Here is a 23,385-nt window from a genome sequence, read left to right as displayed (position 1 = left end):
GTGTCTTGGAAATGCAGCTACTGCCCTGGAAGGTGCAGAGATGATGACCCTCTGGCCTGAGCAAGGATGGCCTTCATGAAGTAGGTCAGGGCATCCTTGAACTACTTGTGTTGGTCTGTCGCCCCCTGCTGGTCCAGGAACAGCATTGAGGACACCTTCCCACCCCCCCCCCACCCCCCCGGCAGTTGCCCTGCCTGGCCTCCCCCAAACAAGTCCCCCAGGGTTCTGTGGGGAAGAGCTGTTGGAAGGGCATCCAGGCAGCAAGAGCTGAGGCAATGCTGGGACCTAACGTAGGTATAGTTGGGGCCTCTATGTGCGGAGGGTGGGTCTGGCTCCTGCCTTCCCTGCTTGGAGCCCAGCCCCGTCATCCAGAACGCAGAACTTCTGAAACCCGGTGGGTGTGCAGTGATGGGCAGGCCCAGGACTGAAGTCCCTCTGTTTTCCTCAGGACACCCCTCTGAGCTTTGTGCACGGAGCTCCCAAGTTCACTCACATCCTTCTCCTCGGCTCTCTCTTTTCCTCTGCTGCTACTTTCTGCCTTAATTTTTTTTCTTTTTTCAGACCTTGGACTCTGGCCTCAAACTATCCCATGAGGCCAGAAACTGGTCCCTTGCCATTCATACAGGGGAGTCTGTACTCTCACCTCCCATTACCTTAGGTTTATTGTTCTTGTCATTAGTAGTGGTGGTGTTATTATAATCATTATGTTGATTATCATTTCATTTTCATTGTTAGTCATTATTATTCTTACGAGTATTTTCTTAGTAACAGTATTCATCTATTTTTTCTTATTGATTATGATTTTTTAAGTTTATTTATTTATTTTGAGAGGGAGGAGGGGCAGAGAGAGAGGAAAGAGCGAGAATCCCAAGCAGGTTCTGCACTGTCATTGCAGACATGGGGCTCAAACTCACGAACCATGACATCATGACCTGAGCTGAAGTCAGATGCTTAACTGACTGAGCCACGTGCCCCATGGGTTATAATTTTGTAGTCAACTTATAGGACACTGAGGGCTTCCTGTAGGACTTAGAAAACCCCGAAGTCACTCAGGCAGGCAGGTGGACATTCCTGTGCCTTCCAGCGTGGTAACAGGATTTCTGGGGCCACTGAAGCGACTAGGAATGCTTCCAGGAGCTTGGGTGGTCTTTGGGCGCCCTTGTGACACCTCAATTGAGGCAGCTGTGTGTCTGTGTGTCTGTAGGGGACCCTTGTAGTCGTGTCTGGCAGCCAGATGCCCTTCCTGAATGGAGAAGCTATATGCCATGCTGTAAGATAGAATCACAATTATAATCGGTAATAACATTAATAATCGGTCATAATAAAAACCGATGCGTATCAGCAATCATGATGATAAGCATGTGATACTGACGCTCATACCTATTGACTATATTGACAATAATAGTAAACCTATGGACTTGAGACACAGAGAAGAGATTTCCCTTAGTGAATGTAGGTACAGATACTGGGCCTCATGAGGTAGTTTGGAGTCCTAGGAGGCAGAGGTGACCAGCCAGAAAGAGAAGAAAATCAGCTGGAAGTAGGTGTGTGCAAACATGGGGAACCCGAAAGGAACCCCAAGCCCTGAGCATCCAGGCCAACCAAGACCCAGCAGCTTTGGGGAGATGAGACAGCTGGCTGATGGGGCAGGGCCCCATCCCAAGAAGGCAGGGCTCCAGACCTACATATGGCGCCCAGAAGCACGGACTCTGACAAACAATAAGCCCCTAGCATTGTGTCATCCCAAACCATCTGGCTGCCCTTCTGCTGTCTGCTCTTCCGTGGCCCTCCATGGCTGGGACTTCTGGGTACTTGTATCTCCTCCAAAGGCTGCTGGAGGGGTTGTCACCCTCCATTCTCCCCTACCTGCAGCGGCGAGACAGACAAAACCAGTGGTTCCCGGCTTTGCTAGAAGATTCTGTGTTTGCTCCAACAGGCCAGTCACCTGCTCAGTGCATTTTCGTATAGCTCCAGCCATCCCTGGACACCTGAGGAGACTTAGAAAATTTCCAGAAGCTCGGGAATTCTGGAAAGCACTCTGTGAGCATCCTTTGCCTGTGGCAGTGGATCCATGGGCTCCTGAACAGTCTTAAAATTTTTTCGGAGGCTCTGGTGAACACATGGGCCCGTTCCAGTCACAAAGGGGTGTTTCCTGGGCCCTGAGCTGATTCCCCCTGGGATCTCAGTTGGGTAACAGAAACTGTTCACGACCCATCCCTGCTGGCATAAGGGGCTTGTGGACCTGAGTTTATTTAGAGAAACTTTAGGTGGCCCAGTTGATGCAAGGAAGCCTTCTCTAGGGGCTGCAGGTCTGCATATAGAGTTGCTGGCATGTGGACGATGTGTCTAATATTTTCCAGAGCCTAAGATAAGACGAGGGTGTCCTTTCCAAGTCCCCCCCGGCTGGTATGGGCAGGCCCTTGCATCCAGAAGGAGCGTGGAATATTTCAGGGGGCCCATCCTTTGAACTAGCACCAGACAAGACAGTACAGGAGCCCCAAGGTGCTGGGTGTATGTACGTCTTCGGGTTACTCTTCTAATCATCTGCAGTAGCCTGGACAGCTTTCGCAAACCGAGAAGCTTTACACAACATTACATAACAATCACACAAAAGATCCATGATAACCATAATAATACATGGCAAGTAACAGTAACAATCACAGGGGTGATCCTAATGACACAATTATTAGTCATTTCAATGAAGATATTGTTAACGTAAAGAGACGGAGATTGAGCATATATTTCTTTGAGTATCTGACAACGTACTGATTGATATAGGGCCCTGTCGTGTAGTTTGGAGGCAGAGTCCTAGGACCGCACCGTGAAATGTGATCCTGGGAGGGCAAAGAAGGGCAGTAGCAGGGAAAAGGCAACAAGCCACATGAGGCCACGCGTGAAAGCGGGGCCTCGCGCACCACTCTGGGACGCATTACTGCCGGGCATTGATGAGGGACACTGGTCCAGATCCTGCCTGCCACAGGCCACTCAGAGGCTTTCATAGTTTTGCCACATGGATGGCGGGGCAGCGCTCCAGTGAGAAAGCAGTACTGAAAGGGCGGGCCTACGCCGGCGGACTCCATCTTGTTCTGTGTCCTTCACCTTGACCACACCTCCTCCCCTTGAGTAACACCCCCCCTCACCTGCCTAACAGGACTCGGACCCTTCCCCCAGGACCCTTCCCCAGCCAATCGGCTGAGGCCACAGCCATTACCTCACCAACTGCCCCTAGGCCCCAATAAAACCTTTGTCCTTTTGAAACTCGCTCTCTCTCCCCGGTATCTCACCGCTGCGTTGGTGCAGGTAGGGGATTGAGCTTGAGCTCGAATAAAGGCTCTTTTGCTTTTACATCGGACTCGGCTCCCTGGCGGTATGTGGGGATCACGAATTCTGGGCATAACAGTACCAGCCCCACATCGCCCCCTCCAGGTCTCAGAAGCTCTACTTACAAGGGGCATCAAGCCCCCAGAGCTCCATCAGCTCTCACCCCTGTGGCTAGCCTGCTGCCATCTGGTTTTCCCAGCCCCATTATGGTGAAGGTATCTCCATACCAGTATTCACCAAAGCCTGGGGAGGGCATCATCCTGTACTTCTCCACCAGCAGGGGCAAAACAGGCCAGCACCCATGGTTCTGGAGCCTCCCTAGAGGACTTAGAGAATTCTGAGGTTGCTCAGACGGGCAGATAGCCCTCTCTGAGACTTGCAGTGGGGCTCCAGCCTTACACACCTGAGGGTACTTAGAAAACTTCCAGAGGCTCATGCAGTCCTAGGACAGCCTTTGTGCAAATCAAATGCGTACAGTGGTGGCTCCTTGAAGTCAGAAATGAACTTAGGAAAACCTGGGGAGTCTCTAGAGGAAGGAGAAGAACTCTGCTGCCATTCCAGAGAGAAAGGAACAGTTTTGTTGCCTGAAGGACACTCCTGCGTCCAAGTTCTTGAGTTGGAGGAGCATGCGGAAGAAACAGAAACCAGACGACTGTGCCTTGGACCAGTGGAAATTCCTCCAGAACAATCCCGGCCAAAGCCTGAATCCAACCTCAGGAAAACAGAATTCCCCCTGCCTTCCAATGTTGTCATGATTCACTAGCCGAATACAGCACGGGAATTCCTGAACGGGAAAACCACCTGCTCAACCATGCAGGTATGTACAGGTGGCAATGCACGTTGGCAAGTCCCGTGTCGGGAGGAGCTCCAGGGGTAACAAGAAGAATAACAGGTCTCCGGATGTATCCCAGTCATCTCTGTCCAAGTGTTGACACACGAGCATATGCACGCGCGCACACACACAGTTACTCGTGGGTGAGGAGGTGAAGACAGAAGGTTTGTGGTTGTGCCCGCAGGTAGTGGAGACAATATTCCAGGTGAGCTCACACACAGGACGTATTTTGTGACGTGGCTTGTGGTTGTCTAGGCAGGCGGGGCGCTGTCTTTCTGCACATGTTCATGGACATCGCATGCAGCATGCATAAGTGTTTACTGGGTATTGGGCTGTAGGTCTCCACGGCAGGATTTCTGGAGAGGAGCGGGTCTTACTTCTGGGTCTGAGGATTTGCCAGTTGTGGTGTGTGGAAAGTCAGCTGATGATGGATGGGGGGCGTTTCCATTTTTGCAATATGTGACCCATGTTCTGGGACCTGGAAGAACTGCATTGGGAATGGATTTGCCTGATGCGTGGGTAGGTTTTTCTTTTCACCCATTTCCTACTGGTATTTAGTGTTGTCAAAGTAAGTTCAGTTTTTGGCAGGTTGTCAAAATAAGTTCAATGGTGCGTTCTCAAGGAGCAGTGGGCTGTGCCATCTACATAGCTTCGGGCATGTTGATCACACATTTTGTGGTTCATCTGGTGGGTATATGGGGTAAGCGTGTGCATCTGGGACTGCAGGTGTGTGTGCACATTGCCTGGCCTTGGTCAGATTTGGGATTCATTTAATTTGGGATTAAATGGATTCAAAAATGTGTTTGTGTTCTATAGAAAGATGATATTTGAATTCATAGACCTTTGTGGTTAGAGAGAGTGCAGGTAAATGGTTTATTTAAAAATAAGGAGCAAGTGATCCTCTGCCTTAATATTGGAGGTTTTTATGGAGATGTAAATGAGTCAGGAATAATTTTTCCTATGTTCTAGGCTACGTGGTATTAATATCTTATAAAGTTGTCCCAATTGCCACTTCTCACAGAAACGTTATCTGCCACCTTTCATTAGATGAATAGCAAAGATGATTACTGAGAGCTCCCCCAACCCCCACATACACACCCACCATCCCTGCAGGTGCCTGTGCTGTGAGGTGTGTCCTGAGGGACCAGGCACATTGTCCTGGCTGCAGTGACCCAAGGAGGCCATTTCTGGCCCTCCAGGGCCACTAGACTTTTCCACCTACATTTGTGGATGTAGGAACTGCTCTTGTCCTCCTGAAAAGGCTGGAGATGGTGAACTCTTGGGGCCAGGAGGTTCCTCAGAGTTGTCTGCATCAGCTTAGAGTCCAGAATCTGACATTTCTGACAACTGAGATCCAGTAACAGTGTTTTCGGCCCAACTTGACACTCTGGAAATATTCTGGATCCCTGTTGGAGAGCTGGAAAGGTGTGTGATGCCCTCGAAGGCAGCTTGGCGACCCGCCCTCCCAGGGAAACTGCAGAATTTCCTGAGTCCTTCAGGAAACCCATGGACCTCTCACACGTGCCTGTTTCGCCCCCTGCGACACACTGAGATGCATGAACGCAGACATCTGGGATTTCCAGGCTGGAGAGGATCAGGAGACAAGCAGCCAGACATTAAGGGTAGCAGTAATGCTTGGAATTGGAGTCTGTGCGAAAATGCCGGAGCGTGATGGTGTGGGCATCCTGGTCCTTAATTTCTGTTCACATTAACAACGACATTTGCCCGGCAATACCCATGGCTACAATTCTATTGGAAGGGACATGGAACTTTCCCAATGTCAGCTAACAAGGGCTAGAAGAGAAAAACCCAGTGCATCTACACAAATAAATAGTAAACCTCGGTGAGCCTTAATGAACCAGAGCTACATGGGCCCACAGGGAGATTTTTCAGGAACAATTGTTTGAGTCAGAAGGTAAGGTGCAGAGTGAAACATAAAGCATATTAACAGGGGCGCCTGGGTGGCTCAGTCAGTTAAGCGTCCGACTTCCACTCAGGTCACGATCTCATGGTTCGTGACTTTGAGCCCCAGATCGGGTGCTCTGCTGTCAGCACAGATCCTGCTTTGGATCCTCTGTCCCCCTTTTTCTCTGCACCTCCTCCACTTGTGCACGCTCTCTCTCAAAAATAAACATTAAAAAAAGAAAGTGTATAACAAATGTAATGTTTTTACTTACATAAAATATATGTTGTTAAAAGTTTACACACGTATATATTAACATTTTTCAATGCTTATAAATGGTGAACAATTACTGTATATTTTTTCCAGAGAATTCGATCAGATATGATTGGATCCCATAATTATATTATATGGAAGTGAGTTAAGCAGGCTCCAAAAGGTAGAATCCTGTGTATAAGAATATCTTATAAATTATGATAAATCTTTCCAAATTGTCCATCAAAACACATTAGTCATCAAACTGCCTTCAAAACAGCATTAACTGTGTACAATTCCCCAAAACAGTATATACAAGAGTTTGCTTCTAATTAGTTAACAAAAGACAATATTAAGAACTTTTACATTTTCCAGCTTGGTAGAGAAACTGTATCAAATTAATATTATAATATCTGTTTTCCCAACCAGCACTGAGGCTGTTTGCTTTTCATACCAAAATGATCGTTCATATTTCTTTTAACTGTTAAATTTAATGTTTTATGTTCCATGACTTTTTATTTGGTTCATTTCTTTTCAATTTGATTGAGAGGAAATCCTACTATATATTGTATACATGGCATCTTCTCCTACAGCATCCAAGCAGGTGGATGTGCCTGTGCACAAGGAAGAAATCTGTTCTAGAAGCTGTTCTCACAAGTCGGCCGCATGAGATCCCCTGCCCTATGGTGTCTCCCCTGAAATGACCTGAACTGACTTCCTCACCTCATGGACAGAATAAAATACAGGTAAGGAATGTCACTGAACCACCCCCCCCAGCCATGTTCCAAATACTTTAGCCAGGACCCCTCCCTCATTGTCAAGGTAGCAGACGGCAGGCCGGATGTCGGCTCTCAGGATGTTCCCCAGGCTGCCATTCCTCAGTCCCCAGGAACAAGCCAAGTATCCTGAAATGAACTCACATCCCAGCCCACATCCTGCTGCACATAAATTGGGCCAGGACCCCAGACTCAGCATCAAGGCACCAGGTGAGAGATCTGCCCAGATCCCCATCCATCCAGACTTGGCAGAATCCCTCAAATAAATGGAGTCCCAGCCCCTTCCAGACCTTCAGTGGAGTATGATTTTGGGGGGCTTTACAGACTTTCCAGTATCCCTTCAACAGAAATGGATTTAGTCCCAAAGACCATGAGGACACTTGCCCAAATGCCAACCCCTGACCTCCAGGCTCTCCTTGGGAGACCTCACCTAAATACTGTCCAGGCCTGCACTGTGCCCCGTCCTCCACTGTCCAGCTGTGTTCCAGGCCAGTTCCTCCAAACAGGCTTCCTGGGATTAGACAATGAACAGTGGAGCCTCAGGTTCACAACAGCTCCCTCATTCCAGCCTCCTGAGAAGCCAGCCCCTCATGGTCAGAGTCCTCACGTCTTAAAGAGTTCTGAGGAACGCTGCCCCTATATCCTGGTGTATCCACGTGCGGTACCTTTTGGTCAACTCTGCCTCTGAGCAGAGTGACCAGGGGTGACAGAGGAGACAGCCTCCAGCCTCAGGTGTTGTGGAAGGGACTGTTGGATTGAGGAGGGAGGGATGAGAGGAACACCTAAATACCTCCCAGAGTCCTATCCTTCCTCCTCTTCGTAGAAGGGACCCAAATGATGGTCCCACCCTCCATTGGTTTGTTGGTTCACAACCTCAGGAGTTCCTGGGTAAAATTTGAAGCTGGCCTCCATACATGGAGGTCAGGGAAAGACCGAAGAAAAGAGAAGACCACTCCAGATTGGTAGGTTACAGTTTTAATAAGCAAAGGGAACTTACATGCAAGGCATGACTTGGGCAGCTGCAAAATGAATCAGCCTGAATACCAGCCACCAGGATCTTTGTATAGAGGCCTTAAAGGGGTTCAGTCACATTTACCATTGGATGGTCTCAGCATGTTGCACTCTCAAAGCTGCATCCTTGAAATGGTTTCTAGTATGGGTACAGTGGGCAGAACATACATTCCAAGGACGGGGAAGGGGCGAGGAGCTTTCTACAGCCTGGATCATGTCCTCTCAGTGACCTCCTCCAACACCCTCATGACCTCACCTAACCCTAATTACCTCCAAGAGACCCCATCTGTAAACATCATCACACTGGAGGGCAGGGCTTCGACATAATGAGTTTGGGGAAGAGGGACACAGTTCAGTCCATAGTACCATGTCACTGGTTGAATGTTCTAGAGCCCAAGTTAGTGGAAAAACCATGTGGTTGCTGAAGAGAGCGGAACTGGGGCATGGGGCTCTCCTAGGGAGACCTTAGGCACACGTGCAGGGTTTCAGATGGAAACTCTTCTCGTACATGTGCCAGGTGGGGCAGAGATTGGTTCTGTGAGGTGCACAGGCCAGTCAGTGTCCTGTGCCCATGCATGGCCAATGTCACTGGGCATCACTGAGTGTCCACAAATCAGGTGAAGACTCAGCCATCAGAGTGTGCTCCTCAGCGACCCCTACACCAAATGATGCTGACTCTAGCTCTCTCTGACCACCCTGACCAGAGGAGATATGCAGGCATTTAATGAGGAACTGCAATGTGACATCAGTGTTCGGGTGAGCCGAGCCTCACATCCAGGAGAACAGACGCAAACACCCTAAAAGGAACCCATAAAACTTGACTATGCTCTCTGGAATCCTGATACTCTTAAGACAATTCCAGAGCCAACCTTCATTCTTTCCTCCATCGGCTAAAGTCCTTCTTCCTCCATAAATACCAGAATGAAATGATCCCTGACTGAGCAGGCACTCATACTTTCTCGGGAAGAGAGCTCCTTCAAAGAGTGACTGTGAACTTCCCTCAGGAGTATGCGGGCATCCTGATCCCTTCTCTGAGGACTCCGAACAGAGACATGGCACTTAAGATGAGAACCTGGTGTCTGTGGGTGAGTCTGTGTTGCCCTGTGCATGAGGACCTGCCCTGGAAATGACTTGAGATCCCCCGGGACACAGAGATCTGGGGCCTCTAAAATGTGTAACTGAGTCTGGATGTCAAGTCAGCAACCCATGGATTTTCATCACAAACTCACTCTTTGCATTCTTCATCCCCCACTTTCTACCTCTGGGTTGTTGTCTTCACTTTCAACATGGCATGCTGAGAGTATTAATGTACACATCCACACATGAACATATTTTCATCATGAAAACAATGAGACAAATGGTATTTGAGCATTCCAAAGGCCTCAGCAGAACCTCAGGACAAAAGGCTAACAAATGTCTCAACACTGGGGGGCACCATATTCAAACTTCACACATTACACCCCCTCGTGTGCTCACATCCCCACGCGGGAATCAGATTCTCCAAGCTTAAGCTCCTTCATTCCACCACCCTAGAGCCAACAGAACAACTGCTCCATTCCACAGGAGCTCCCTACTTTGACTCATAGCACGTCTCTGCTCTCAGCTGGAGGCTCCCAGATGTTAGGACATTCAGGGTACTTGATGGGCAAATGTACTAGAACCAGAGACATCCCCAGAAGGGAAGGCATCATCATCCCTGGGATGATGTGGGCACAGGCACCCCTACACATGCATTCCAGTCTAGAGGGGCCACCTACCCACCAGGCCATCAGAGTGACCCTCATCAAAATTCTATCCTACAGTCATTATGATTACATAGGGTAGTGTTTCTAAGGAATGCCTGGAAAATGGTTTTTCACTGTAATAATAATGAAAACAGAAATAGAAGAAATTATACTTCAATTCAGTCTCATTTCTTCTTTTCACTCCTCAGCTTTCATCAGATCTAATTCCCAGCCAGGGAAAGAGACTCAGAGGTGTGGGAAGACCTTGTTTTACTAAGACACCATCTTACGGGCTCAGCTTTTCATAAGGAGCTTCCAAATAATACACATCGACATGTGCACCCAAGAAAAATCACTTCAGTCGATTTATGGCCTCCCAAAGCACTCCGTATAAAGCAGAACACAGAGGATTTGATGGAGGAGGTGGCTTGGAGGCTGGATGGCTTACACTGGTGGAACTGTATCACTTGACTTCCATGTAAAGAGAGAGGGGGATAAAGAAAGACTAAATGGGAGAGAGGTTCATGTACCGGGATTCCTTGATCCCTTCTTAATCTGTGCCCAGCTCCTCACAGGTATGAGAGGAGTGAGGTGAGTTCAGATTAAGTAATCTCTGCCCTGGAGACCAGGAGGGATCGTGGGTAGGGCTCCCCCAACTCGCTCCATATGAACTCCACGGTGTTTACTGTTGCCCTGCCTGAGAACGTTATCTTCCAGAATTTAAACCCATTTGAGTCCAAATATTTAATATTAAAAAAATGTAAAACTAGAGAAATAGGTGTTACGAGAAAACCAGAAAGGTTCTTCTCTGGAAATAATCTTTGAGAAATCCTGCAGCCTGAGTAGTTGGGATTTAGTCTTGCCAAATTCCCTCTAGCATGAACGTTAGAATTTACAAAGGAAACAGATTAAGATTTTCATTCACACACTTTCCCTTAGAATTAAGGGTATAAATGAGGCAACTAAACTCTGAAAATCCAGTTTCACTATGCTTTTTGGTGTTGTCAAAAAAGAGACATTTCAGTGAGATCTATACAGAAATAATGAAACATTAATACTTGCCCATACTCGACACAAAACATTGGGAGACAGAAAAAAACACAGATTAAAAAACCCCTGATTTTTCAAAATTAAAAAGGCTCTTTCGGGTAGTACCTCCGGAATAAAGAAAAATGTGAAATTACAACAGATTCAGGAAATACTAACTCCGGCAACTTGCAGAATGTCCTGCACATCAGTCTTAAAGGTATGTGAATTTATAAACCTCAAGCCCCGCGCAGTAACACGAGGGCCTCAGCCGACCATCCTCACGGCCCAATCCTGGGCCCGTGTGTCCCTCTGCCTCCCCGCGAACAGGGAGGAGAAATGTTAGAAATGTTAGCTACCCTCCGCGGTGGTCCCGCTGAACCCCTGGGTTCGCACAAGTGAATTCGGCGTTCACACTCGTTCTACCGGAAAGGAAACCACAATTTGATAGGCGGAGCCGCAGACGCCCCTGCCCCGCCCACGCCGCCGCAGGGGTGTCCCCGCAATCGGAGGGCCTCTCGCGGTCCGCCGGACTCTGGCACGCACGAAGGGTTATTTAAGCCGTTCTCACGCTGTTGCGAAGGAAACAACTCCGCATTCGGTATTACCGGCGCGCCAACGCTAAGCTTTTCCCTTAGCGTATCTGAGTCATTTAACGTGGCGTAGGGTGGGCAGCCCGGCGCCACAGGCCACCCCGCCACCTGGAGGCAAACGCCGGGACCCAAGCTTCGGGCGGAAGAACCGGCAGGACGGAAACGCCCTGGGGGCGGGGCGGAGACTTGCATAAGCCACACCCAAGCCCTTCCTTCCAGACCCCGCCCCGTCCGAGGTCCCCGTTTCCGGCCGACCCGGATGCAGATTTCCCGGACGGAAGGGCTCTTTTCCCGGAGCGGGTTTCAGCGTTTCTGGTTGCAGCTGGCACGTTGATGGTCTGGGTGTTGCGGCCTCCACACCCGGAGTCCGGGCCCTCGCTAACTTGACAGTCCCCGCATCCGCCAGCCCCGCCCGCGGGGAGCCCGGCCTGGTCGGGAGACGTTGTGCTGCTGCACTGGATCCGCGTCTGTTTCCGGTAAACTGGCTCCCAGGCCGTTTCGCCCGTTTTTCTGCCTCCGTTCTTTTCACCGTCTCTCCCTGGCCCCCGCGCGTGTCAAGGCCCCACTGGCGAGGCGCATTCTCGCCCTTCGCGGTACCGAGGGGGCAGCACCACGACGCCCTGCTCTCCGGATCCTGCAGACCCCAGCCCCCTCCTGAGTTCCTCTCTCCCTTCTCGCGTCTTTCTGGGGCCGGCCCTGCTGGTCCTTGGGCTCTCCACAGTCAGTTCCTCAGGGAGGCCCTGAGTCCCTTGCTGGGGCTTTCACCCGCCCCTGTCCTGTGGCACCCCTTGTTCTGTCCCGTCCCATCCTGGTGGCTGTGCCTGTCAGGTATTGTTTACATTCCCGATGAGCCACCACAAAGCGTGCTTCTGGACAGGGGCATCTTCATTCTGTTCCTGTGAATGTGGAGGTGGGGCCGGGGGATAGGGGAAAGAGAGAGACCAGGGAGAAGCAGGGAGCTACAGCCAAAGAGAGTGATGAGAAAAAGCAGTTGTGAAATTGAGGAGAGGGAAGTGGGTCCGATGGGCTTTGAAAGACCAAATAAGAGTGAGAGCGTGACATGAGCTAGAAGCAGTGGAATAAATGAAAGTGGCAAAAAAAGGATCAGCAGAGAGATGGAAAAGAGCAGAAGGGAGAGGAGTCGAGCAACAGTAGCAATGGGGGCAAAAGAAGGGTAGATCCCAAATTCATTAGAATTTTGTTTTTAATTCCCAATGTATATTCTCTCTTAAATATGTCAGTCAGATGATGAGGTCTTAATGGTTTTATAGTCTGTTATTATATGTTGAAAGTATTCTTTGGTGCTTAGTAAATAATTGTACACTATTTCAGTGTGCCCTTGATTAAGGATATTGGCAATTTTTTATATTAACAGTCAAAACCTAGTTTAACCAATTAGTCTAATATTCCACATCTTCTCTTTCTTCTTATGTGATCTTTTAACCTAGTGGGCTGTGAACTAGTTCCCAGTCAAGTGTGTATCTATTTCCTTTGTCCTTTCTCTGGAAATGACCAAGGATGGGTTGGATTGTTGTGGGACTTTGTTGAAAGATAGCCCATCTGTTCATAATTGGATAAATTACTCAGCTGCTTCTATTGACCTTCTTCCACGGTTTTCAGTGCTACTAATTAGGTCTTCTTAATTACCTATTTTTTGGTAGTTTAATCTGATGTTCTGGAAAAGAGGAATTATATATTTGAGATAGTGATTAAAACCATGAAAGAGAAGCAGCTCTTGCTCAGGTGTATGATATGTGATCTGTAAATTTTAGGGGTAGGGGTGAGAAGTGCAAGCCTTACCACTGTCCCATCCAGGCCATGTCTTTCCTGTGAGGAGAGTTCCGCTCTGCTGGCCTCTCCCACCGACCCCTTCACCTGCCCCAGTACACATGCAGGGAGTCACGGGGCAGTTTGATGGGAAAGGGCCCAGGCTTTTTTTTTGTCTTTTCTTTTTTTAAGTTTATTTACTGTGAGATAGCACATGAGCCCTTGTGAACAGGGGAGAGGCAGAGAGCAAGGGATAGAGAGAATCCCAAACAGGTTCCACGTGCTGTCAGTACAGATCCCACACGGGGCTCCATCCTCCAAACCTCGAGATCATGACCTGAGCCGAAATCAAGAGTTGGACGCCCGACCGACTGAGCCAGCCAGGCGCCCCCGGACCCAGGCTCTTTTAGCCAAATAGAGAACAAAAGCATCTCTCCAAGGAGGAGGAAGGAGGTGGTGCTTTGCTCTGTGAAGGGAGCCTGTAGAAGGAATTAGAGTGCTCTTTGGGGAGTTAGGGGTCCTGGAATGGGGGAGAGTTTGAGAAGCTCTGACCCTGTGCTCAGCAGGTATTAGCAGAGACTGGGGTCTTTGTCTTCAAGGGACCGTCAGGCCAGTGCGTAGACTCACCACTGCCGCGGACCGTGTGGGCTTCACTGGGAGAGGAGAGCGTTCTGAAGAAATGAGCAGAAAAGCCCGACTGTTGATCTTCACGGAGGAGCGTAATCCTGCTGAATCCCTGTTATTTCAGCGTGCAGCGGAGGACTGGCTTTGCCACAGAGTGAATGCCTTCTCCTGGGTGTGTGTCTGCAGTGCAGGGAGGGGCCGTGCTGTTTCGAAGCCCCGAAAGCCATCGCCACGCTCAGGAGTGAGGGAGTGACTTTCAAGACGGATCTTGGCTGAGAAAGAAGTTTTTCATGTGTTCTTTTTTAATTCCTGACCTGACGAATCATGTGAAATCATGACCTGAGCCAAAATCAGGAGGTCACTTGACCAATGAGCCACCCAGGCGCCCCTGCTTTCTTTTTTTAATTCAAGATGTTTAATCCAATCAAGATAGGAAGATACTGCAACGTTTAAGTTCTGGGAGGATCAAATAGAGAGGAGTAGTGGAAGTTATTATTTTATAAGTAATAACATAAAATTCATGATACGGCAGGAAATAACAGGACCCAAACATAAAGTTGGAGGTAAAGAACCTAGCTAAGATTAAAAGTTATTCCTCACCTTTTACGGAGAAGATGGCATAAACACCAGATACGAGTGCAGGAATACTTTACAATTTAACAGTTGAGGGGCACCTGTGCAGCTCAGTTGCTTACGTGTCCAACTTCGGTTCAGGTCATGATCTCGCGGTTTGTGGGTTCGAGCCCCGCGTCGGGCTCTGTACTGACAGGTCAGAGCCTGGAGCCTGCTTCAGATTCTGTGTCTCCTTATCTCTCTCCCCCTCCCCAGCTCACACTCTGTCTTTGTCTCTTTCTCTCTCCCTCTCTCTCTCTCTCTCCCTCTCTCTCTCCCTCTCTCTCTCTCTCTCTCTCTCTCTCTCTCCCTCTCTCCCTCTCTCCCTCTCTCTCTCTCTCTCTCTCTCTCTCTCTCTCTCTCCCCCCCCCCTCTCTCTCCCTCCCCCCTTCTCAAAAATAAACATTAAAAAAATAATAAAATAAGATGAAGAGTTGAAAGCATCTACCTCCAAAATTACCTACCTTATTTGTGAAATAAGTTACCAACCATCTGATGAATAAAAGAGGAAGGACAAGTCTATGGAAATTCATCTGTCATAGCTAAATTTTGAAATAGCATTTATTTTGCATGGGAGTTGGAATTTACATGCAAGACCTAACACGATTGCCAGGTATTTTTGAGAAATGACCAAAATGACCTGAGATACAGTTGCATATTTACTGTGCTGTCTACTGGAATTATTTCATTGTGAGAGGCAGAAATTTTCAGCCAAAAGATTTTCTCTGCAGACATAGAGATTCCACTTAAATGTATAATTCAGTTGTGAATGAGATGGCAGTGAAAGTATTTACTGCATTGTGCTCTGTATTAATATTTTATTTATTTTCCCATTAGCCAAAAGATAAAGTATAAGGCTGGCTTCCCATTTTAATTATAAATTAATAAATTCGTAACATGTTCTTGAAAGCCCCCTAACACTCTCCTCCTCCACCCTAGTAACATAGTTTATGTTTGCTGCATCATAATATATTTGCAGATTTTCATCTTATCTTCGAGCCCAGATTTCCCCCAGGGAGTTTGTGTCCATAGAATCCCAGGGTGTCTGGTTCCCTCCTGTATCTGTCTTTAGACATTTGTTGTATCAAAGCAGCATCTTAAATCTGAATTTTACTGTTAGCAGTAATCAGTCCCCCATTCTCATGTCCTGTTTTTGACTATATGTGTCCCTTTTCCATTTTTTTCTTTAATCTGTTTCATTATTTTGACTGCCTACTCCAAGGTTTTAGAGCTGTGCTATCCAATAAAGTAACCACTAGTGACATGTGCTTATTAAACTTAGATTAATTACAATTAAAGTAACTAAACTTAAGACCCTCAGTAATGCTAGCCAGATTTCAGGTGTTTTTTTTTTTTTTTTTAAGTTTTAAAATTTTTTCAAAAGTTTATTTACTTTTGAGAGCATGAGTGAAGGAAAGGCAGAGAGAGAGGGAAACACAGAATCCGAAGCAGGCTCCAGGCTCTGAGCTGTCAGCACAGACCCCAATGCGGGGCTCCAACCCGCAAACCGTGAGGTCATGACCTGAGCCAGAGTTGGATGCTTATGTGACTGGGTCCCCCCAGGCGCCCCAGATTTTAGGTGCCCTTTAATGACATGGATCTGATTGCTGCTGTGTGGATAATGTAGATAACAGAGCATTTCCTTCAGCACAGCAAGTTCCACCGAACTTCTTGTTCTACATCTTATGTTTTTACTGGACTTTTTTGGCTTATAAGTAATTTCTGCTTCTCCCTATTCCCTTTTATGGGTTTCCTCAAGTAGTTTTTTCATTTTATTTCTTTTCTTGAGGTAGGTGCTTATATCATTTATTTAATCTTTAATTAATTAAATATTTAAGATAAAATTTTCTGTGATTATTGCTTTAGTTTGTTCCATTGGTACATTTATATATGTATAGGGACATTGCAGGTTCCTTTTTTTTTTTAATGCGAGGTTTTCCTCCATCCTTGTCACAAGCCCTTTGTATTCAGGGACCGTTGTGCACTGGAAAGGGAGATCTTCTCTTTGGGAGTGTGATGCTTTCATATATGAAATTCTAGAATAATTATAAATTTCATTCTATTTTCACCTTTTCTGAACAGCTTTGGATGTACTGGATGTTAAAAATTATGAAAGTTTGGATTTTGATTTGTGATCAAATGAGCTGCTAGGTTTTTCCATTTACAGTATTAATTTGAAAGATACAGTTGTTCTAGTTTTATACTTCTTCATATGTAAAGCTATTTTCCTGTACTCTGTGCCTTTGCTTTCCAATCTGTGTATTGCTAGAAGGTTAGAGGCAAGAAGGCAAGACTCTCTTGGTTAACCTGTAACCTGCCGTCTCCCCAGCATCTGGAATAGCTTGGCCCATCACTGGTCTTGGGATTTGAGGGAGCTCACTTAATAATATCATTTTTTCAGACTGCACTTCGGAAAGAAAAGGAAACACAGGTCAATGGGAATAGATACCAGTCATTTTTTTGACACATCTGTTGGAGAACCTGATTTTGGAATGGAGAAAACAAATGCTGCACCCCAGACCTAAGCGGCTATGTTCAGATAGCCTGGGAAGGACTGGGAAGTCTTCATGGTTAGTTAGCAGTGCTCTAAAAAATAGTGAGGTGATATTGAGGATGCAGAAGGCCTTCTTCCCAGTGACCCTTTAAGGGATCTCGAGGGAGGGGCTGGACTGCGTAATCACCGTCCTGAAGTCACCAAAGACGTGTCACTATTCCCGGTTGGGTGGGAAGTTGGTTAGTATGGTGTTGTGTGAATGAACGGATGACTTGGAACTGCTAAATAGGTTTTATTGGTTCTAAAGTTGGCTTATATAGCTATTTCATTTATTTATTTGTTTGTTTGTTTATTTATATTCATTTTTGAGAGACAGAGTGTGAGCAGGGGAAGGGCAGAGAGGGAGACACAGAATCCGAAGCAGGCTCCAGGCTCTGAGCTGGCAGCACAGAGCCTGACCCGGGGCTCGAACTTGTGAACTGCGAGATCATGACCTGAGCCGAAATCCGGAGTCGGAGGCTTAACCGACTGAGCCACCCAGCTGTTCCCGTCCACGAATCTTTCTTAAATCCATCTCTTGTGATAGTTGAGGAAGAATTTACTTGGTTATAAGGTTAAAGGTCACAGTTGGTTCCCCATTTTGTTCAGTGAATGTCCTTTTATACCTCACTTGAGTTTTTATTATGATCCTCAAATCATTCTTCGTCTATGAATTACAGACTCTATGGGGACGGGGGCACTTTTGTTTTGTATTGCTGTATATATGTTTTTCCAAACAGTGCATTTTCACGCACGAATTGCTTTTTTGTATGTTTTAATACTTCTTTATTGAAATAATTCATAAAATTATTTTTTGTCATATTATTTCATTTGTTATCTTTACCACTAACATGGGTTTTCTAGGTTGTGGGCTTGTATTTCACAGCTTTCAGTGATTTTTTATTTAATCCTTTTACCTTTTGCTCATTTTAAGCCTGTCTATGACATTAATGAGTGACTTTTCAGCAGTGTGTCTGTTCCTTTCTCTTCTCTCCCAATGTAGTCTGTTTTATTTTTTATTTTATTTTATTTTTTAATTTTTTTTAACGTTTATTTATTTTTGAGACAGAGAGAGACAGAGCATGAATGGGGGAGGGTCAGAGAAAGAGGGAGACACAGAATCTGAAACAGGCTCCAGGCTCTGAGTGGTCAGCCCCGATGCGGGGCTCGAACTCACGGACCGTGAGATCATGACCTGAGCCGAAGTCGGCCGCTTAACCGACTGAGCCACCCAGGCGCCCCTCAATGTAGTCTCTTTTAAATGATTATTTTATTTTATTTTTGAAAGTTTTGGAGTTTTGCCAAGTCATTTCCTTCTTCCCTTGTAATCTCTTTCATCCTAATTCTGCTTTGAAGTCCTATTTTTAAGGTTTCTAATGATTTGTTGTCTATCCATTACTAAAATTATTGGATAGCTTCTAAAGATGTTTTGCTCCAAGCCACGGGATTCTTTGAATATTAATATTCAATTACTTTTTCACTCCTGCGTCTTTCTTTTTAATAGCTACTGTGTTGGTTACTTTTTTCATGTCATTTTTATGAAGTTGAATTCTTAAACCCAATGAATTCATGGTGGTAGTTTGCAGAAAAATAAATGTCGCGGTTGTGCTATAGGAGGACCTCTTCCTGGCTCAAAATAATGACTGTTTAACACAGGACATTTGGAAAGTTTGTGGGACCTAGTTGGGAGTTTTCATAATATAAGAAATAATGAGCTACTGAGCTGCTTTTTATTCATGGTTCTCGTTCATTCATGTCCCTCTTTGATGCCTACCACTTGGAAACACAGACAAAGCACAGTGATACGTAGGTAAAATTTTCCTTCCTACTCATAGGACTTTCCTGTTCATATGTGTAGGGATTCCCTGGATATCCCTAGATTTCCTTTGAATAAAAATTCTAAAGGTAGAACATAATTTTACATTTCAATCTAAATTTGTCTTGAAGGCAAAATCTAACATAATCCCACGGCCAGTGCGTTACTAGTTTCCTGAGATCTTCCTTCTCTCTCCTTGGACTCTCCCATATGCTCTGGATAACTCAGTTGGTAAACCATATTTATAGAGACTCTTTTGGGCATTGTGAAGTGTCCTGGATATTGGCTACCTTTCTCCAGTTATCAGATGCTTGCATTAATACAGAGTTTCTCTTTCAGATCTGAATCAAAGCTCTGTCCTCTCCACTGGGTGACTCATAGGAAAACAAGAGGATACAGTACCCAGAATCCAGCTGTCACCTCCCCAGAAATTTAAACACTTCTCCAGTTCCTCAGACCCCTCAACTTACCCCAGAAGGCAAAAGATTCAATTTCTTCATCATAGTACATGTATACAACGGGCAGAGAGCAAAGCTTGGTAATCACCTTGGCATTGCCTAATTGTGTGATGCTGAAGACATTCTCATCTCTGTGCATTACAGAAGAGATTCAGATTTCCAGGTGTGGACCAGTGTGCAGGGGAGGGGTGTTCCCACTGTTCTGAAGGGCAGGTACCTTGAAGCTCAAGAGAGGTACTCAGAAGGGTATAGAGTCTCAGTCCAAGTGCCCTAAAAGGGAAAATATTGGAATAAAAGCTTGGGGCACAGTTGGAACAGGATATCCAACCACTTTCTGGCCTCGTAGCCATGGAGAAGGACAGCAAGGGACTGGGGTGAAACTGGGGCTCTTGTCAGTCTTGGAGATGAATGCCAGTTTTCTTCCTCTACAGAGTCGGTAAGCTTTGGAAGATGCTAGTGGAGCATTCTGCACTATGGAGACTTGTACGTGACACCTTACAGGGTATGTATGGACTCTGGGAAAATGCTTGAGGGGATCCGCTTTATGTGGATGGCAGCTGGGATGGCAGTTCTTACACAAAACCCATCTTGGGCTCTCCAGAGGCTGTATATATGATGGGTCAGTGGAGCTTTGATACTGTCCAAGAGCCCTGAACATCAATCATTCCACTTTTTTCTTTTAATCTTTATTTATTTTCGAGAGAGAGACCGACAGTGTGCAAGTGGGGGAGGAACAGAGAGAGAGGGAGACAGAATCCGAACTAAACTCTAGTTGTATGTCGCATACTTGAGGAAACTCCCAGTCACCAAACTTCCCCAATTCCTGACAAGTCTAGAACTGCACAACTCTAAAATGTCCAAGTCCAAGTCATGGATCTTTGAGGAAAGTGACTTCTCTTCACTATTCTTCCAACACAACTTTGGCCTGGACCCTGTTCCTGTCTTCATGACAGGTAGGTGGTGACCTCGTCCAGGCTGAATGCTCTGCATTTCGTGGGAGTAGGGGACATTTCCTTGAGTGTCAGGAAAGGGGCTCATGATGGCCCTCTGAGGTTGATGGGTTCCACCACCTAAAACTGGTGAACTTCTCAGCAGATGGATTCCTACAGGCAGTAGTCTGTATCTTCAGAAGCTTTAGAAACTCAGTAGGAGGAGAGCGAATGGTCTCACAAGCCAAGTATTGTTTCAACTAGAAAGGATGGATTCACTGCAGCCGCTGGAGCCAAATACTCCTCCCACCACTGAAGCCTTGCCCTCTACTTCACACATCTGTGTTGGCCTCAGGCCCAGACCCCAAATCTTCAAGCTCCTGGAAGTCCATGCCCCATGTCAGAAGGGAGGATGCCAAGGCTTTTCCGCAGGAAGTTCTGCGCTACTCTGGTCCCCTTTAGTTCCAGCCCAACCTTATCCCGAAGGGTGGAAGTGATGCCACAAAAGGACTCGGTCCCATTTCTCACCACCCTTACTTACAAACCATATGCCCTTTTTATCCTTTCTCTTCCTGCAAGTGGTTATCCATCTGGGGTTCCTGTTTTTCTGAGACATTTGAAACCGTGAGGACATAACTCATAAACTGTGGTCAGGCAATAGGCTTTTGAGCCAGATAAATATGAGCAAATAGTTGAGTAAATTATATGTTGTATGGTTTTTGTCAGGTCATGTGAATCCTCTGCAAGCTGGCTTTCTAAGAGGAAAAGTGAAGATAATAATGGCAAACTTACAGGGTCTGAATAAATGGCAAGATTATAAGTAAATACCCGTCACCTAATATGTGATCAATATTGATGATGTATTTGGGCAGCTAGCTTCTTAGATCTTCCATGACTTGTCCATAGACTTCGTACAGAGCAGGGCTAGAAGATGTCACTGAGTTTAAGAGAATCAGTGGTCCTGGAATGGACACACCTCTGCTGGAATGGAGTCTGGGCTAGGGACCACAGCGCTAACCATGATTATCTTTGGGGACGTGGGTTTGGGGGTTATAGAAATTTTGAAGATTTTGAAATGTCTATTTTTCGTATTAAACACTTTTTAAAAAGTGTGTGTTTTAGGAATGGTAAAAAGCATGTTACTTTTAAAGTAATGTTACCAATTTTAAGTAAAATATGCAAGATTTTATATGGCACATGACGGAGGAAAGTAGTATTCTCTCAAGATGATGCCCTTGGAGGCAAGAAGCCACATTCTGTGGTCTTGTTGGAAAGGGAAACATACAGGTCAGTGGCCTCTGGAGAGTAGTAGTTAACTGACTCTCTGAAACAGACAAAGCACTGATTTATACCATTTGCTGGTTTCCTTGTATACCATGGCAAAATTCAAGCTAACAAAGGCTTTCCATCCAGTTTCCAAACCTCTGAATATTTTATAAGCAACTCTTAGGAGCCAGTCCATGCCAGATCAAGCATAACTACCAGAGGCATTGAAGGAATATATAAAAGAAAATTAGTAACTCTCCTTTGTTGCCCCAGGGTAGGAGTATAATGGTGGACTTGAGAAGAACAATCTCACTAGGATGCTGTGGCTTATGTTTTAAGGAAGCCAGGTAGGGTAGCTCCTCTTACCTCTGACCCAGTGACCTCTTGAATGGACCTAGCTTTTTGTGGTTGGGAAGAATAGAGTCCAGAAACATAAGCCCACTCCCTTACGAAACCAGCCCTGTCACAACTGTCACACTGTCACAATCGTTCTATTTGTTTGAAAAGGGAGGAGCTGCAAGGGTCTTGAGTGCTGCTGTAGCTGGAGCTCGGTGACGGTGAATGAACGAAGTTCCATGATTCCACACAATCAGGACCCAAGGGAAAACCGTGGTTGTGAATGACTTTCTTTCTGCAGTATTAGTATCATTCCTCTTTGAGGGTTAAATAGATCCGGCATTGGTTAAATCTTGGTGGAGTTCTGGGATGCTGCCAAGGCTGACGCCCCAGGGCAGAAATCCAAAGCTTAAGTGGTCCGGCCTCTTCAACTCTTAACGACATTCTACGAGAAGTTATTTTAACTTTCAGTCACTAGGTGTGAAGGATGTAAGCTGCTTTGGACATATCTATGTTCCGTAGCTTAAAATTTCCCTGATGCGTAAAGAAGGTGTTTGGGGATGGGTGGATGGTAGTCCAAATCAAACTTCTATTTTAACTGTAAGTCAACACTACGGTCATTTTAAATTCAGAAAAGCGAGGTTACTGGATGGACTGGTCTAAGGAAGACGAATCCATTTATTTCTGGACTTAGTTACAAGTTATTTCTCTCAACAATAGGAAGAATATATCCTAAACCCAGACAATGTCATTACCTAATCTCAAAGGAAAGATGAGCTCCAGCACCATGTCAGAGCAGAAGGGGGCTTTTTATATACTCCAAACTCCAGGAATTTTCAAAAGGACGAGCTGTCAAAGGGAAATGTAATAAAAGTGCCAAAAGTGAAAAGAGAGTTGAGTGGGCACTCGACTACCTCAAAGCCTTTCCAGTGCAGCTTGGAAGTAGGTGCCTGGAAGTGATGAGTTGAGTGGATAGTTGACGTTTCTTGGATAAGCTGGCTTCTCTTTGCATCCATTTACTTCATCTATGAAGTAGAAATAGTACGGGGACCTGGCTGTCATTTAAGTCCAAAGCTGCTGATTCTGTGAGACTCCCTAAGGGTACATTCGGCACCCTTTTTTATTACCATGTTTCTGCCATGTGCTTTGTCACACCTGTGCCATAGTTCCCTCATAATGATGTGAAACATAACACTTTAATATTTTTTGAGTTTGATTCAGCACATTTAAAGTTCACAGATTCTTGCCTGGTGTGTATTAAAGCTCCAGTTAAGATTTACTTACTGATACGCTTCCCAAGACGGCGAATAAAGGTCAGTTGCCCCAGAAATTTTATTTAGAAAAGTGTATACGTGAGAAAGAATTGATCTAGTAATCCAACAGAGTGATCCAAGTGACTTGAATTATCTGGAATATGTAAGGGCAGTTCTTGATTTTTTTTTTTTAATTGAAACTTTAGTTGACTTATAGTGCAACATTGGTTTCAGGAGAATTCAGTGATTCATCACTTACCTGTAACACCCAGTGCTCAGCACGAGCACCCTGCTTGATACCCATCTGTTTGTTCTGTCTCATTAGGTGTCTGTTATGGTTTGTTTCTCTCTCT

At 46.0% G+C, this 23,385-nt stretch overlaps 1 protein-coding gene across 8 annotated transcripts in view; it reads left to right on the top strand.

Annotated features, from left to right (window-relative positions):
• Window positions 1-7,035: 7,035 nt before the first annotated feature.
• LOC109257856 (zinc finger protein 705A-like) overlaps window positions 7,036-23,385 on the top strand; it is a 36,137-nt gene continuing 19,787 nt past the window's right edge. For 3 of the 8 annotated variants that reach the window (XM_053900791.1, XM_053900794.1, XM_053900796.1), the window contains exons 1-2: window positions 18,738-19,411; window positions 19,680-19,750. The gene's annotated coding sequence lies outside the window, so the exon portion shown is untranslated. Of the gene's footprint in view, window positions 7,055-11,687; window positions 11,915-13,390; window positions 14,113-18,737; window positions 19,412-19,679; window positions 19,751-23,385 lie in introns of those variants that run through there. The other 5 variants (XM_053900793.1, XM_019434243.2, XM_053900792.1 and 2 more) reach the window with 5 other exon arrangements.

This window comes from Panthera pardus, unplaced genomic scaffold (assembly GCF_024362965.1).
Source record: "Panthera pardus isolate Hobbes unplaced genomic scaffold, ASM2436296v1 HiC_scaffold_13, whole genome shotgun sequence".
In the NCBI taxonomy this organism is placed as follows: domain Eukaryota; kingdom Metazoa; phylum Chordata; class Mammalia; order Carnivora; family Felidae; genus Panthera; species Panthera pardus.
Note: the sequence above shows the minus strand (reverse complement) of the source record. Positions and strands in the feature narration are given on the sequence as shown.